The following is a 16,594-nucleotide window of genomic DNA, read 5'->3' as shown; positions in this document are numbered from 1 at the left end:
TAAAGGGAGATATTGATGAGAATACAATCATAGTAGGAGACCTTAATGCCCCCCTCACATCAATGGACAGATCCTCTAGACAGAAAACCAATAAAGCAACAGAGATCCTAAAGGAAACAATAGAAAAGTTAGACTTAATTGATATCTTCAGGACACTACATCCAAAACAATCAGAATACACATTCTTCTCAAATGCTCATGGAACATTCTCAAGAATCGACCACATATTGGGACACAAAGCGAATCTCAATAAATTTAGGAGCGTAGAAATTATCTCAAGTATCTTTTCTGACCACAATGCCATGAAATTAGAAATCAACAATGGGAAAAGCAAAGAGAAAAAACCTACTCCATGGAGACTCAACAACATGCTACTAAAAAACCAATGGGTCAATGAGGAAATCAAGAAGGAAATTAAAAACTACTTTGAAACAAATGATAATGAAGACACAACCTCTCAAAATCTATGGGATGCTGCGAAAGCAGTGCTCAGAGGGAAATTTATAGCAATACAGGCCTTTCTCAAAAAAGAAGAAAGATCCCAAATGGACAACTTAACCCTCCACCTAAACGAATTAGAAAAAGAAGAACAAAAACGTCCTAAAGTCAGCAGAAGGAAGGAAATTATAAAGATCAAAGAAGACATCAATAAAATAGAGACTCAAAAAACAATAGAGAAAATTAATAAAACCAAGAGCTGGTTCTTTGAAAAGGCCAACAAAATTGACAAACCCCTGGCCAGACTCACTAAAAAGAGGAGAGAAAGAACCCAAATAACCAAAATTAGAAATGAAAAAGGAGAAATCACAACGGATACAGCAGAAATACAAAAACCCATAAGAGAATACTATGAACAACTATACGGCAACAAGTTTGACAATCTGGAAGAAATGGACAATTTTCTAGAATCTTACAGCCTGCCAAAACTGAATCAAGCAGAAACAGACCAACTGAACAGACCGATCACTAGAAATGAAATTGAAGAGGTCATAAAATCACTCCCTACAAATAAAAGTCCAGGACCACATGGCTTCACAGGTGAATTTTATCAAACACATAAAGAGGAATTGGTGCCCATCCTCCTGAAACTCTTTCAAAAGGTTGAAGAAGAAGGAATACTCCCAAAGACATTCTATGAGGCCACCATCACCCTCATTCCAAAACCAGACAGAGATACCACCAAAAAAGAAAACTATCGCCCAATATCATTGATGACTATAGATGCAAAAATTCTCAACAAAATCTTAGCCAACCGAATCCAACAACATACCAAAAAAATTATACACCATGACCAGGTTGGGTTCATCCCAGGTTCACAAGGATGGTTCAACATACGCAAATCAATCAGCATCATACAACACATTCACAAAAAAAAAGTCAAAAATCATATGATCATCTCAATAGACGCAGAAAACACATTTGACAAATTCCAACATCCATTCATGATCAAGACCCTCGCCAAAGTGGGTATAGAGGGAACATTCCTGAATATAATCAAAGCCATTTATGATAAACCCACAGCAAATATAATCCTCAATGGGGAAAAACTGAAAGCCTTCTCACTCAAATCTGGAACAAGACAGGGATGCCCACTCTCACCACTGCTCTTCAACATCGTTTTGGAAGTCCTAGCCACAGCAATTAGACAAACCAAAGAAATAAAAGGCATCCAAATAGGAAGAGAAGAGATACAACTGTCATTGTATGCAGATGACATGATACTATACCTAGAAAACCCTAAGGACTCAACCCCAAAACTCCTTGAACTGATTAATAAATTCAGCAAAGTGGCAGGATATAAGATGAACATTCAGAAGTCAGTTGCATTTCTGTATACCAGCAATGAAACATTAGAAAAGGAATACAAAAATACAATACCTTTTAAATTTGTACCTCACAAAATCAAATACCTCGGAATACACCTGACCAAAGAGGTAAAGGACCTATATGCCGAGAACTATAAAACTTTAATCAAAGAAATCAAAGAAGATGTAAAGAAATGGAAAGATATTCCAAGTTCCTGGATTTGGAAAATCAATATTGTAGAAATGGCCATGCTACCCAAAGCAATCTACAGATTCAATGCAATCCCTATCAAATTACCCATGACATTTTTCACAGAACTAGAACAAACAATCCAAACATTTATATGGAACAACAAAAGACCCAGAATCGCCAAAGCAATCCTGACAAACAAAAACCAAGCAGGAGGCATCACTCTCCCAGACTTCAAGAAATACTACAAAGCCACAGTCATCAAAACAGTGTGGTACTGGTATCAAAACAGACAGACAGACCAATGGAACAGAATAGAGAACCCGGAAATAAACCCTGACACCTAAGGTCCATTAATCTTTGACAAGGGAGGCAAGAACATCAAATGGGAAAAGGAAAGTCTATTCAGCAAGCATTGCTGGGAAACCTGGACAGCTGCATGCAAAGCAATGAAACTAGAACACACCCTCACACCATGCACAAAAAGAAACTCCAAATGGCTGAAAGACTTCAATATACGACAGGACACCATCAAACTCCTAGAAGAGAACATAGGCAAAACACTCTCTGACATCAACAGCATGAATATTTTCTCAGGTCAGTCTCCCAAAGCAATAGAAATTAGAGCAAAAATAAACCCATGGGACCTCATCAAACTGAAAAGCTTTTGCACAGCAAAGGAAACCAAAAAGAAAACAAAAAGACAACTGACAGAATGGGAGAAAATAGTTTCAAATGATGCAACCGACAAGGGCTTAATCTCTAGAATATATAAGCAACTTACACAACTCAACAGCAAAAAAACCAATCAATCAATGGAAAAATGGGCAAAAGACCTGAATAGACATTTCTCCAAAGAAGATGTACAGATGGCCAGAAAACACATGAAAAAATGCTCAACATCGCTGGTTATAAGAGAAATGCAAATCCAAACTACCATGAGATACCAAATCACACCAGTCAGAATGGCCATCATTAATAAATCCACAAATAACAAGTGCTGGAGGGGCTGTGGAGAAAAGGGAACCCTCCGGCACTGTTGGTGGGAATGTCAACTGGTACAGCCACTATGGAGAACAGTTTGGAGATACCTTAGAAATCTATACATAGAACTTCCATATGACCCTGCAATCCCACTCTTGGGCATCTATCCGGACAAAACTCTACTTAAAAGAGACACGTGCACCCGCATGTTCATTGCAGCCCTATTCACAATAGCCAGGACATGGAAACAATCCAAATGTCCATCGACAGATGATTGGATTTTGAAGAGGTGGTATATATACACAATGGAATACTACTCAGCCATAAAAAAGGATGACATAATGCCATTTGCAGCAACATGGATGGAACTAGAGAATCGCATACTGAGTGAAATGAGCCAGAAAGACAAAGGCAAATACCATATGATATCACTTATAACTGGAATCTAATATCCAGCACAAAGGAACATCTCCTCAGAAAAGAAAATCATGGACTTGGAGAAGAGACTTGTGGTTGCCTGATGGGAGGGGGAGGGAGGGGGAGGGATCGGGAGCCTGGGGTTATGGGACACAACTTAGAATAGATTTACAAGGAGATCCTGCTGAATAGCATTGAGAACTATGTCTAGATACTCATGTTGCAGCAGAAGAAAGGGTGGGGGAAAAAAGTGTAATTGTAATGTATACATGTAAGGATAACCTCACCCCGTTGCTGTACAGTGGGAAAATAAAAAATAAATAAATAAATAAATAAATAAATAAATAAATAAATTTAAAAAGGTAAAAACAAAAAAAAAAAGAAAATCAGTTGATCATAAATGAGAAGGTTTATTTCTTGGATCTCACTTCTATTTCATTGATTTCTATGTCTGTATTTATACCAGTGTCTCACTGGTTTGATTACTATAGTTTTGTAGTAAGCTTTGAAATTAGAAATTATAAGACATTCAACTTTTTTCCTTTTTATTTTTTTCAAGGTCTTTTTCTCTCTATACTCCTTTGGGATTTTTATTATTCTTATAATAGATTTTTCTATTTCTACAGAAAACTTTGCAATTTTGGTAGATATTGCATTAAATCTGAAGATTTATCTGGATGGTATTAACATTTTAATAAAATTACATCTTCTAATACTTAAACATTGTATCTACTTATTTATGTCCTCTTTAATTTCTTGCAGTATAATTTCCATGTATAAATATATTGCCTTCTTAGTTAAGTTCATTCCAAAGTACTTTATTCATCTTGATGTTATTATTAATGGAATTGCTTTCTTAATTTCCTTTTTGGATTGATAGTTGTTAGTGTCTTAAAACACAACTGATTTTTGTGTATTGATTTTGTATCTTGCAACTATCCTTAAATTATTTATTAGCTCTAACCGTTTTAGAACAGATGTGTGTGTGTGTGTGTGTGTGTGTGTGTGTGTGTGTGTGTGTGTGTAATCTTTTGGATTTTCTACATATAAGAGCATGTCATCTGCAGAGAGATAATTTTATTTCTTTGTTTCCTACTTGGATGCTTTTTATTTATTTTTCTAGATTAATTACACTGGGTAGGACTTCTAATACTATGCTGAATAGAAGTGGCGAAAGCAGGGAGTTCCCATCGTGGTTCTGACTAGGAACAATGAAGTCACAGGCTCAATCCCTGGCCTTGCTCAGTGGGTTAAGGATCTGGCCTTGGGGTGAGCTGTGGTGTGGGTTGCAAACGCGGCTCAGATCCAGCATTGCTGTGGCTCTGGTGAAGGCCAGTGGCTACAGCTGATTAGACCCCTAGCCTGGGAATCTCCATATGCCATGGGAAAAGGCAAAAATACAAAAAAAAAAAAAAAAAAAAAAAAAAAAAAGGTGAAAGCAGGTATCCATGTCTTGGTCCTGATCTTAAAAAAAGCTTTCAAACTTTCCACATCTCTGTGATGTTAACTGTGCTTTGTTTATATGTATAGACTTTATTATTTTGAGGAAATTTCTCCTACTCCTTTTTTTTGGTTTATATCATAGCAGTGGGTTGAATCTTGTCAAGTGCTTGTTTGGCATCAATTGAATTGTATAGGGGTTTTTTTTCTCTCTTTTGGTTAATGTGTTGTGTTACATTGATTGATTAACATATGTTGAATTATCCTTGCATTCCAAGAATAAATAACACTTGGTCATGGTGCGTTTGCTCCGGAATTTGTTTTACTAGTATTTTGTTCAGGATTTTTATGTCAACATTAATCAGAGATATTAGTATATAGTTTTCTTTCCTTGTAGTGTCTTTGTCCAGCTTTATATAATAGAAATGCTGACCTCCTAATATGAATTCAAAAGTGTCTCTTCCTTTTCAATTTTTTGGAAGAATTTAAAAATGGTTAGTGGAGTTCCTGTCGTGGTGCAGAAGAAACGAATCCTACTAGGAACTGTGAGGTTGCAGGTTCTATCCCTAGCCTTGCTCAGTAGGTTAAGGATCTGGCATTGCTGTGAGCTGTGGTGGTAGGTCACAGACGTGGTTCCGATCCCATGTTGCTGTGGCTGTGGTGTAGGCTGGTGGCTACAGCTCCGATTAGATCCCTAGCCTGGGAACCTTCATATGCTGTGGATGCAGTCCTAGAAAAGACAAAAAAAAAAAAAAAAAAAAAGAAATTTAAATGGTTAGCGTAAATTCTTCTTTAAAGTTTTGGTAGAATTTAGTAGTGAACCCATGTAATCCAGGACTTTTCTTTTGGCGAGGTTTTTGATTACTGATTTTAATTTCCTAAATGGTTGTATAATTTTTCAGCATTACTATTTATTCAAGATTCAGTCTCAAAGGCTGATTTTCCTTGGAATTTGCCTATCTAAATTATCCAATATGTCAGCATACAATTATTCATTGTACTCCCTTATTACTTTTTTTTTCTGTAAAATCAGAAATGTAGTAATGTCCCTACTTTTACATCTTTTTTTTTTTTTTTTAGCCTTTTTTTAAAAGTGCTACACCTTCAGCATATGAAAGTTCCCAGGCTAGGGGTCAAATTAGAGCTGCAGCTGCTGGCCTATGCCACAGCAACATGAGATCTGAGCAGAATCTGCAACCTACACCACAGCTCATGGCATTTCCAGATTCTTAACCCACTGAGCAAGGCCAGGGGTCGATCTTGCATCCTCATGGATACTAGTTGGTTTTGTAACATACTATGCCTCAGTGGGAACTCTCTCCCCCTTTTTACTCCTGATTTTAGGTATTTGTATTTCTTAATAAGTTTAGATAAATGTTTGACAATTTTGTTGTTCTTTTTCCAAGAATCAATACTTGTTTTATTGATTTTCTCTATCATAAATTTTTCTTTAGTTTACTTATTTGTTTCATTTATATCATTTCCTTTCTTCTGCTATCTTTGGATTTAATCCATTCTTATATTTTCTACTTCCTTAATATGTAAAATGAAAGTTGTTGATTTGAATTTTTACTTCTTTTTAAATGTGTTTACAGCTTTAACTGCAGCTCTCAACACTGCTTTCAGTACATTCCCTAAGTTTTGGTGTGTTTTATTTTTATTTTTATCATCTAAGATTTTTTTATTTTACCTTGGGGTTTCTTCTTTGACCATTCACTATTTAAAAGTGAATTTCCACTTATATGTAAAATTTCAACTTTTCTGTTTGATTTTGATTCTAGTTTAATTCCATTTTGATCAGAAAAGGAACTTTATATGATTCTAATATATTCCATTGTATTAAGTTTTTTGGTGACATAATATATGATTTGTACTAGAAATCGTTCCATGTACTTTTTGAGAAAAATATGTATTCTGCTCTTGACATTTAGAATGATCTGTATATGTCTGTTAGGTCCAATTATTCTAGAATGTTCAAGTTTTTATTTCTTTACTTACCTTCTGTCTCATTCTTTTATGCCATAATTTCTTCAATATGTTATATATTTAGAGGTGTGTTATTTCTACATATTTGTGCATTTCCAAAATTTTCTTAGGTTATTTGTTTCTATTTTATTCCATTCATGAAAGAGATAATTTATTTTACAATTGTTATACTTTTCAATTTATAGAGGCTTGTTTTATTGTCTATCATATGTGTATTCTAGAAAATATTCTGTGCACTTAAGGATAATGTTCACTATGTTGTTCCTATGTGCAATATTCTATAGATTTTTCTTATGTGTAGTTGGTTTGTAGTGCTTCTCAAATTTCCTAGATTCTTGTTTATTTTCTGTCTAGTTTTTCTATTCATTATTGAATGCAGAGCATTGACATATCTATTATTACTGAATTGTCCATTTCTATTTTATAATTCCATCAATCAGTAACAGGAGTATGTTTACCACTTTTATATCATCTGAATGGAGTGACATTTTGATTATTATAATATGTGCTTATTTATTTAAATTAAATTTTTTGGTTAAAAATGTTGTCTCATAATAATATAGCTACTCCAACTTCCTCATAGTTACAGTTTGAAAAATGCATCTTTTCTCATCATTTTTATTTCAAACTATTTGTATCTTAGACTGTAAAGCATCATTAATATGTCCACAAATAACAAGTGCTGGAAGGGGTGAGGATAAAAGAGAACCCTCCTGCACTGTTGGTGGGAATGTAAGCTGGTACAACCACTATGGAGAACACTATGGAGGTACCTTAGAAATCTATACACAGAACTAGCATATGATCCAGCAATCCCACTCTTGGGCATATATCTGGACAAAACTTCCTTAAAAAAGACACATGCACCCACATGTTCATTGCAGCACTAGTCACAATAGCCAAGGCATGGAAACAACCCAAATGTCCATCGACAGATGATTGGATGAGGCAGGTGTGGTATATATACACAATGGAATACTACTCAGCCATAAAAAAGAATGAAATAATGCCATTTGCAGCAACATGCATGGAACGAGTGTCTCTCATCATCAGTGAAGTTAGTCAGAGAGAAAGAAAAACACCATATGATATAACTTGTATCTGGAATCTAACATACTACAAAATGAACCTTTCCACAGGAAAGAGAATCATGGACTTGGAGAATAGACTGTGGTTGCCAACGGGGAGGGGGAGGGAGTAGAGTGGAAGGGGAGCTTGTGGTTATAGATGCAAACTATTGCCTTTGGAGTGGATTAGCAATGAGATCCTGCTGTGTAGTGCTGGGAACTATATCTAGTGACTTATGATGGAGCATGATGATGTGAGAAAATAGAATGTGTACATTTATGTGTAACTGGGTCACCATGCTGTACAATAGAAAAAAAATTGTATTGGGTAAATAACAATTAATAAAAAACTGAAAAAAAGAGAATTAATCAATATTTATAATGTAACATTTTAATTTTTTTACTATATATTTTGAGTTATTGTTTTAATGGCTGCTCTAGGGATTACCACACATGCATTAAAGTATTAGAAACAAATATGTTTGTACTAACTTAATTCCAGTGGGATATAGAAATATTACTTCAATATAGGTCTATTTCCTCTTCTCTGCAATTCAAATAACCATTATATTTATTATATCTATGTGTGTTATAATAATAATATATAGCTATAATTAGTACTTTATAATTTTCTTTTACAGAATCTAAAGCAGAAGAAGTATGTATTTAGATAATTTAATTTACTAACCTTTAATTACCTTTTCTGGTTCTTTTCCTTTGTTCTTGTGGTGTCAGAGTACTATCTGTTGTAATTATTTTTACACTAATACTGCTTATAGCCACTCACCTCAATTATGCTGTTATTGTCAAATATATGATATTTTTATATGTTATAGGCTCACAATACAATTATATATATATTACTTTATATAATTAGTTTTTAAAATTGGTGATGACAAGGAATATGCATTTATACTGCTTTTTATAATATTATTAATTTTACTTTTGATTTTTCTATTTGTCTGCAGATTTGTACTATTATCAGGAGTTACTCTCAGCCTAGAGAACTTTCTTTAATATTTCCTATTAGGCAGGTCTTTCAGCAGCAAATTCTCTGTTTTTATTTATCTAGAAATGCCTTTCTTTTGCATTAATTCTTGAAACATACTTTCACTGAGCTTCGAGGTTTTGGGCTGCCAGTTTTCTTCTTTCAGGACTTTACTATGATATCTAATGATCTGCTGACCGCCAAAGTTTCTTTGGAGAAGTCAACATTTGGTCTTTTGGGGATCCACTTTTATGTGATATCATCTTTCTCTTGCTGTTTTCAATATTTTCTCTTTTTCTTTGGCATTCAACACTTTTGTAATGGTGTGTTTGTAGAACTCTTTGTTTTTTTCTACCTGTTTTAGCTCCTTAGGTGTGTACAGTAATGCTTTTCATCAAATTATCAAGCATTCAGCCACTATTTCTTTTACTATTTTTTATATTTCTTTCTATCATCTCTTTGCTATTTCTAGTATTCTCATTTTACATAAGTTTTTATACTTAATGGTGTCCCAGATTTCTCTGGTGTCCTGTTCATTTTTCTTTTTTTTTATTCTCTGCTCTTTATATTGCATAATCTCTATTTGGTCTAATTTCAAGTTCACTGATTCTTTCTTCTGCCAGTACAAATCTACCTTTTAGCTTCTCTAGTGAATTACTAATTTCACTTTAATGTTGTTTTAAATTTCATAATTTCCCTTATTTCCCTTTAAAAAAGTCCATATCTTTATACATGATTTCTATATAATGTGGCATTATTATTATACCTATCTTCTTTAAACATGTTTTACTATAGTTCCTTGTACATATTTATGATAGTTACTTTGCAAACTTTTAAAGTCTGGACTATTTTCTTTCTCATGGGCAGTTTTGTTTTTGGTTTTATATTTTTGGGTTTTATTTAACCTTATGTGAAAATCTTTTGATTTTTATGAAAACCAGACATTTAGGTAATGTATTAAAATAAGCCTTTTGGTTGTCTCTTTCCCTGATCTCCCTGTTAAACTATGTGCCTCATTTTATATTGCACCTAGCTAATAAGTGCCACAAATTTCAAGCTAGTTGTTCTATTGTTTTTGATAGTGCCCTGGGGCACAAATTTCACTACAAACTTATCATATTAAGTTCATGCCTCTTTCTGGGGCACAGTTTTAGGTCAGTCTTTAAAGTCTGTCCTAACTCTAGATGTGCTCTTCTTAAATATCTTTTTCCCTGGTCTTGCTGATATACTAACTAGTTCTCATTGAGCTACTCACCTCCTCTTAATTACTTACCACCAACAGCTTCATTATTTTCTAGAGCCCTTTTAGGCTTGAAATTCCACATAGTGAGTTCTAAGTAAGTCAGTTCCCCTTTGAGAGAATTTTTGACTTCTTTGTTCTTATGAACTCTCTCTCTTCCCTGGGGAGCGTTTCTGTTCTACTGCTTCACAACTGGATGTAAATATCATCATCAACTTATCTCTGATTGATATGCCTGCTTTACAAGCAAGGTACAGGTTTTGGGAAGCAAGCTGTCATGTTAGTTTGTTTCTCCCAATAAATAAACCTCTTCCTTATAAATATGCTAGGGCAAGGGGAAAAAAGGCCTCAGTATTTTGTGCCTGTTGTAACTATGGTAGATTTTATGCCTTTAGAGGAGGATTTGGGTGAAAGAAGGGAGCCCAAAATCATGAGGCTGAACTTCCTACCCCATTGTCTAATTGTGCTGAGAATATTAATTCATTTTTTTGTGTGCCATCCATTTGACATCACCAATCTCAATTCTCAATAGCCCCTCCTAGTTCCTATATTCCTCATCTTCCAAACTTGAGAACTTCCATCTTCAATCTTGCTTGTCCAACTCCTATCATTTGTTGAATGGCATTTTTAAAACTCTTATGTACCCTTTAATATAATATTTTTGTGTCTTTTTCACTTTTTTTAGCCCTTTCCACACTTCCTTCAATTTACATTTCTCCCTCAACTAAAATTTTTTCTAAGGTGGATTATTATTATTATTATTATTATTTTTTGGCCTCACCTGCAGCATGTGGAAGTTTTCAGACCAGGGATTGAATCCAAACCACAGCAGCAACAATGCTGGATCCTTAACCTACTAAGCCACCAGGGAACTCCAAAAATGGCCTTTATCTTAGTCTACAGACCTATACCTGTTTAAGGCTCTCCATCTTTCAACTCTAACTCATACATCTTTTCCTTTGGGTTTCCCATTTTCCATAGCCCTAACATTTATTTCATTTTAGCCTCATCTATAATGTAACTTCTCTCTATAATACACTTACAAGAATCTATCAGTTGATACTCTATTCCCTACTTCCTGTTTATTTCTGCATATTTCCTTGATCAAAAATTTTCCTCATTTTGAAGTCCCTTTTTTTCCCTCTAAAGTGTGCATTATATTATAAGTCCAGCTAAGCTTTAATGTTTTTCTCTTCTTCCTTCTCCCTGTTAGTCTTAGCCCCTGCAAACTTGGATCAGCAGAGCAAAACCTAGTTCTCTTCCCAACCCCAAAGTTGCTAGTCACTATTCTACAACTTTTGAGAGTAGCTTTTTCTTCAGAGGCCATTGCCCTATTCAACCTTCATATTCGTCTCTTATTTTGTTACCCACTCATGTCCGTTGAGAATTAATTTAAACAAAAGAACAAGTTGATTCACATAAAGTGTTATTTGGATATGGCAAACACCTAGGGGATTAATGAAATTAATTGAAATTTGGCAAAATGTTGTTCTTAATGTGCCTAACACAGTGTTATGTACAGAGCAGGGACGCAGTAAGGTTGATTCATTTTTCTTCTAGATATTATGCTTGATAATTAAGTACATTAAGATTACATGGCTATAATTAGGAATTTAAATCCTCACATTATAGTTGTCCTCTCCTCTATAAAGTTGAAGGATTTTCAGGGTGCTTCTTTATTGTATCTCTTTTCAGGAAAGAAGAGATGCAACATAAATAAGAAAAGAATATTAATGAGAAGAAAATGAACATGTATTACTTGTGAATTTAAATTGCTAGACAAACATTTTCCCCGAAATTTGAAAACCAATATAGGTGAGAAATGCAAAGAATGGAAATTCATGGAAAGGGAATTATGAAATGGAAATCCTTTTGTGGTTTTATCTTTAGAGTGAAGAAAAGTGAATCTGATAAATGTTCCTTAATATTCAATTTGTTCTAATGTAGTACACTTAGAAAAGCTGTGCTCTTGTTTACATTTATTTAAATATGTAATCTATAATTTTCTAAATGTGTTTGAGGTATACAGAAAGTGATCTCAAAATACAAATAAGAACAAATGCTCTGTCATAGCCTTCAATGATAACTAAAACGGTCCGTTATAGCCTTATTTTTTTTTTACCTTGTATCTATGACTTTTAAAGTTAGTGATTATTCATTTTCCTCTCCTCCTTCATGCATCGCAGATTTCCCAGATGGTTTACCCTTATTAAAACACCTGTCTATGCCTCTGAATTACATTCAAGTTAATGATTTTGACATTAGATCATATTATCTCTTCCTGTCTCTGTTGATTTTTCTTGCCTTCTTTTCTTGTTTCAAACTGTCTTAAATCAGGTTCAGTCAAAAAAAAAAAAAAAGACTCTCAAGTGGAGGCTTATGTTTAGGAAGGGTTTTTTTTTTTTTTGGTTGTTTTTTTTTTTGTTTTGTTTTTTATTTTTTTTTTTTTCAGTGGTAGAGTGAGATACTGACAACGTGCAAGAAAGTGAAGGGAACAGGATTAGAGGCAGAGTACAAACGTGAAGTGGTTAAAAGAAAGAATTCAGACAATTTCAGGGAAGCTCTGGAACTGAGATAGCACCTCACAGATATCCTAAAATGAGGCAAAGGGGCCACACTTTTGTTTCTCCTATTGGCCAGTAATGAGACATGGGCTGGCATTGGGGAGGGAGTGTAACTTTGGGATAGGCAGCTCCTTTGTAATTACTAGGGAGGGACACCACAGTGAGTATAAATACACACTTCTAGGGCTTTCATCTCCAAACTTTGATGCAAGAACAAACCAAAAAGCAGAGACTCCTATACTCTCAGCCCTTTTATTTCTATTGATTAAAATGAGTCTTTTCAGATTGTTTTTATGTATGACAAATCACATTAGGCGCTAAACAGTCCCATTGAAAGTGTGAATAAAATGAAATATTATTTAAGAATTCGATTTTGTTGTAATTTTAGAAGATTCCCTGAAATATTTTAATGCCTTCAATTTAACTTTTAAAGAGTCTTGCATAAATTAGAATAAAGTTATTACCACACGTGATGCAGTTTGATTCTTTCAAAAACCTGGAATTTTTCTGATTAAATATGCCTAAGACATAACTTACAGATAACCAACACACTGATGACAGATAAATAATATGAGGAAAATAGAAAATTTTATCACAAGATACACTTTTGAATTAAGTATAAAAATATACTCTTAAACTCTAACTAGTCAAAATCTGAGAACATCAAAATAAGAAAAGGCTACCATCTTCAGGGTTCTATAAACTTAAAGGTTATTTATTTTAAAATGTATCTTTCATTATGTTCATTACATAATTTGCTGGTCTTGATGATGTTAATGCAATATATTATGGATGCTAGTTATCATGTGTGTGTATATGTATAGATAGATAGATGTGTGTGAAGTAATGACAGTATCTTGTATATAATATGTTCTGTATGGGAAATCTGAAAATTACTAATGCAAAATCATGTAGGAAAACAATATATGCTTATTCCTATAAATTTGAAAATAAGTATAACTGTGAGATGTTGAATTGGTTTGTAAATTGTTGAATATTAAAAAATCTTAAACCTTAAAATGTACTACTCATCCATCTTTTTCTAGTTAAAAGCTTGCCTTCTTTCTCTACAGAAATTGAGATTCAAGTGGGCTGCTAGAGAAATAGGTGTCTAGAATTTTTTATTTTAGTTTTTTCTGATTTCCCAAATGTGAATAATATCTTGTTTAACTACTTTGTCCTGTGTTTAAATTATATTTTCAAATTTTGTGATGGTTTGCCAATTAAAGTGTGGATTCTGTGGATGGTAATATGATAGTGATAAAACCAACATTTTTAAAATGCAATTAATATTTTCTTATTTTATCCTCAGGAAAAATGAACAAAATATTTTTTCTATTTTATTTTTATTGATATCTACCTGATTGCTTATCTTCTTGTAAACTATATTTTATATCTCATTTGCCCTAATGATATTAAAATTAAAATAGCACATTATTTTTTAAAATAAACATTTGATTTAGTTGCTTAAATTTTTGTAATCGGTTTAATTTTTTTACTCTGATTGATGACACTAAGTAATTGTATCTGGAAGGAGCAAATTTTCCTTCAGATAAACAAATTTGGCCTGTCTTAAATATCACATAAATATCCTCTGCTTAATGACAGTTTAGAATGTATGTATATCTATATATTGAATAAATTTAATGTTATATCATACATCATACTTATTTAGTAAGTCATAATATGCAAAAAGTTTCCCATTAAAGTAAATTCCAACTCTATTACATTTATTATATGACAACTACAGTATGCACTTACTAAATGTGTGACCTGGAAAAGTCACACAATTTCTTGGAGATCCTTTCTATGCATTTAAATAGGCCATCAAAATATATACATGCAAGACTATTGTTAAAACTAACTAAGGCATGGAATAATCCTTGCATAGTGCTTAACACATAATGGGTACCAATAAATAAGAGTTAATTTGGCAGTGTAATTATGGAGTCTATCTTTATTCATTATAAATACATAGATCAAAGGTAATAAAGAGGTACAGATGTTTGAAATGCAAATACCAAGATAGAGAACTCCTTAAATATGTGTGGATATTAGTGCATATAAGTATACCTCATTTTGTTGTACTTCATTTTATTGCACTTCTCAGTTACTGCATTTTTTATAAATTGAACATTTGTAGCAACCTTGTATTAAGCAAGTCTATCAGTGCAATTTTTCGAATAGCGTTTGCTTACTTCTTGTTTCTGTGTCACATTTTGGTACTTTTTAAAATATTTCAAAATTTATTTTTATATTTGTTATAGTGATCTGTGATCAATGATCTTTGATGTTGCCATTGTAATTGTTTGGGGGGGGTCTCACAAACTGTCCCCACATAAGCTGGCAAAACTAATCAACAAATGTGGGTGTTCTGACTACTCCACTGACTGGCTCATCCCCATCTCACTCCTTCTCCTCAGGCATCCCTCTTCCCTGAGACATAGCAATATTGAAATTAGGCCAGTTAATAGCCAATCTAAGGAAATGTAACATATCTCTCACTTTAAATCAAAATCTGGAAAGTATTAAACTTAGTGAAGAAGGTATATCAAAAGTCAAAATTGGCTGATAATTAGGCCTTTTACAGTGAACACTTCGTTATGAATGCAAAGAAAAAGTTCTTGAAGGAAATTAACAGCACTACTTCAGTTAACATGTGAAAAATAAGAAAGCATAACAGTCTTATTGTTGATGTGGAGAAATTTTTAATGGCCTGGATAAAGCCAGTCATAATATTTCCTTAAGTCAAAGTCTACTCCAATGAATTCTCTCCAATTCTATGAAAGCTAAGAGAAGTGAGGAAACTGCAGGAAAAAAAATGTTTGAAGCTATAAAGTGTTGGTTCATGAGGTTTAAGCCATGAAACTGTCTCCATAACATCAAAGTACACAGAAAAGTAGCAAGAGCTGATGTAGAAGATGCAGCAAGGAATTCAGAGATCTAGCAAAGATAATTAATGAAGGTGGCTACACTAAACAAGTGATGTTCAATGTAGATGAAAAAGCCTTATATTGAAAGAACATATCATTTAGACTTTCATAGCTAGAGAGGAGAGAAGTCAATCCCTAGCTTAAAACTTCCAAGGACAGGCTTATTTTCTTGTTAGGGGCTAATGCAGCTAGTAACCAAGATAAAGCCAATGGTCATTTAACATTCTGAAAATCTAGGGCCCTTATGTATTATGCTACATCTACTCTGCCTGTGCTATATGTAAAAGGAGAAATAAAGACTGGATGATAGCACATCTCTTTATAACATGGTATACTGACATTTTAAGCCCATTGTTGAGACCAATTGCTCAAAAAAGATGTGTAATTGACAATGCAATTAGTCACCCTTGAACTCTGATGGAAATGGACAATGAGATTAAAGGTGTTTTCTCACCAGCTAACACACTTCAGCCCTTGGATCAAGAAGTAATTTCAGGAGTTCCTGTCGTGGCTTAGCCGAAATGAGTATGACTAGCATCCATAAGGACACAGGTTCAATCCCTGGACTTGCTCAGTGGGTTAAGGTTCCGATGTTGCTGTGAGATGTGGTGTAGTTTGGAGAAGTTGTTTGGATCCTGTGTTGCTGTGGCTGTGGCATAGGCCAGCAGTTACAGCTCTGATTCCACCCCTAGCCTGGGAAACTTCATATGCCCCAGGAGCGGCCTTAAAAAGAAAAAAAAAAAAAGAATTTCAACTTTCAAGTTTTTTTAAGAAATACATTTTGTAAAGCTATGGCTGCCATAGATTGTAATGCCCCTGATAGATCTCGACAAAAAACATTCTAGATAACATGAAGAACTTGTGTGATTCATGGGAAGAGGTCAATATATCAATACTAAGAGGAGTTTGAAAGAAGTTGATTCCAAACCTCATGGATGACATTGAAGGATTCAAGACTTCAATGGATGAACTCACTGCAG

This window comes from Sus scrofa, chromosome X, assembly GCF_054392235.1.
Source record: "Sus scrofa isolate SSC_HxYL_T2T_F1_AM1 chromosome X, Sscrofa_HxYL_maternal_Yorkshire_Landrace_v2.0, whole genome shotgun sequence".
In the NCBI taxonomy this organism is placed as follows: Eukaryota; Metazoa; Chordata; class Mammalia; order Artiodactyla; family Suidae; genus Sus; species Sus scrofa.
This window is presented reverse-complemented; position numbering follows the sequence as displayed.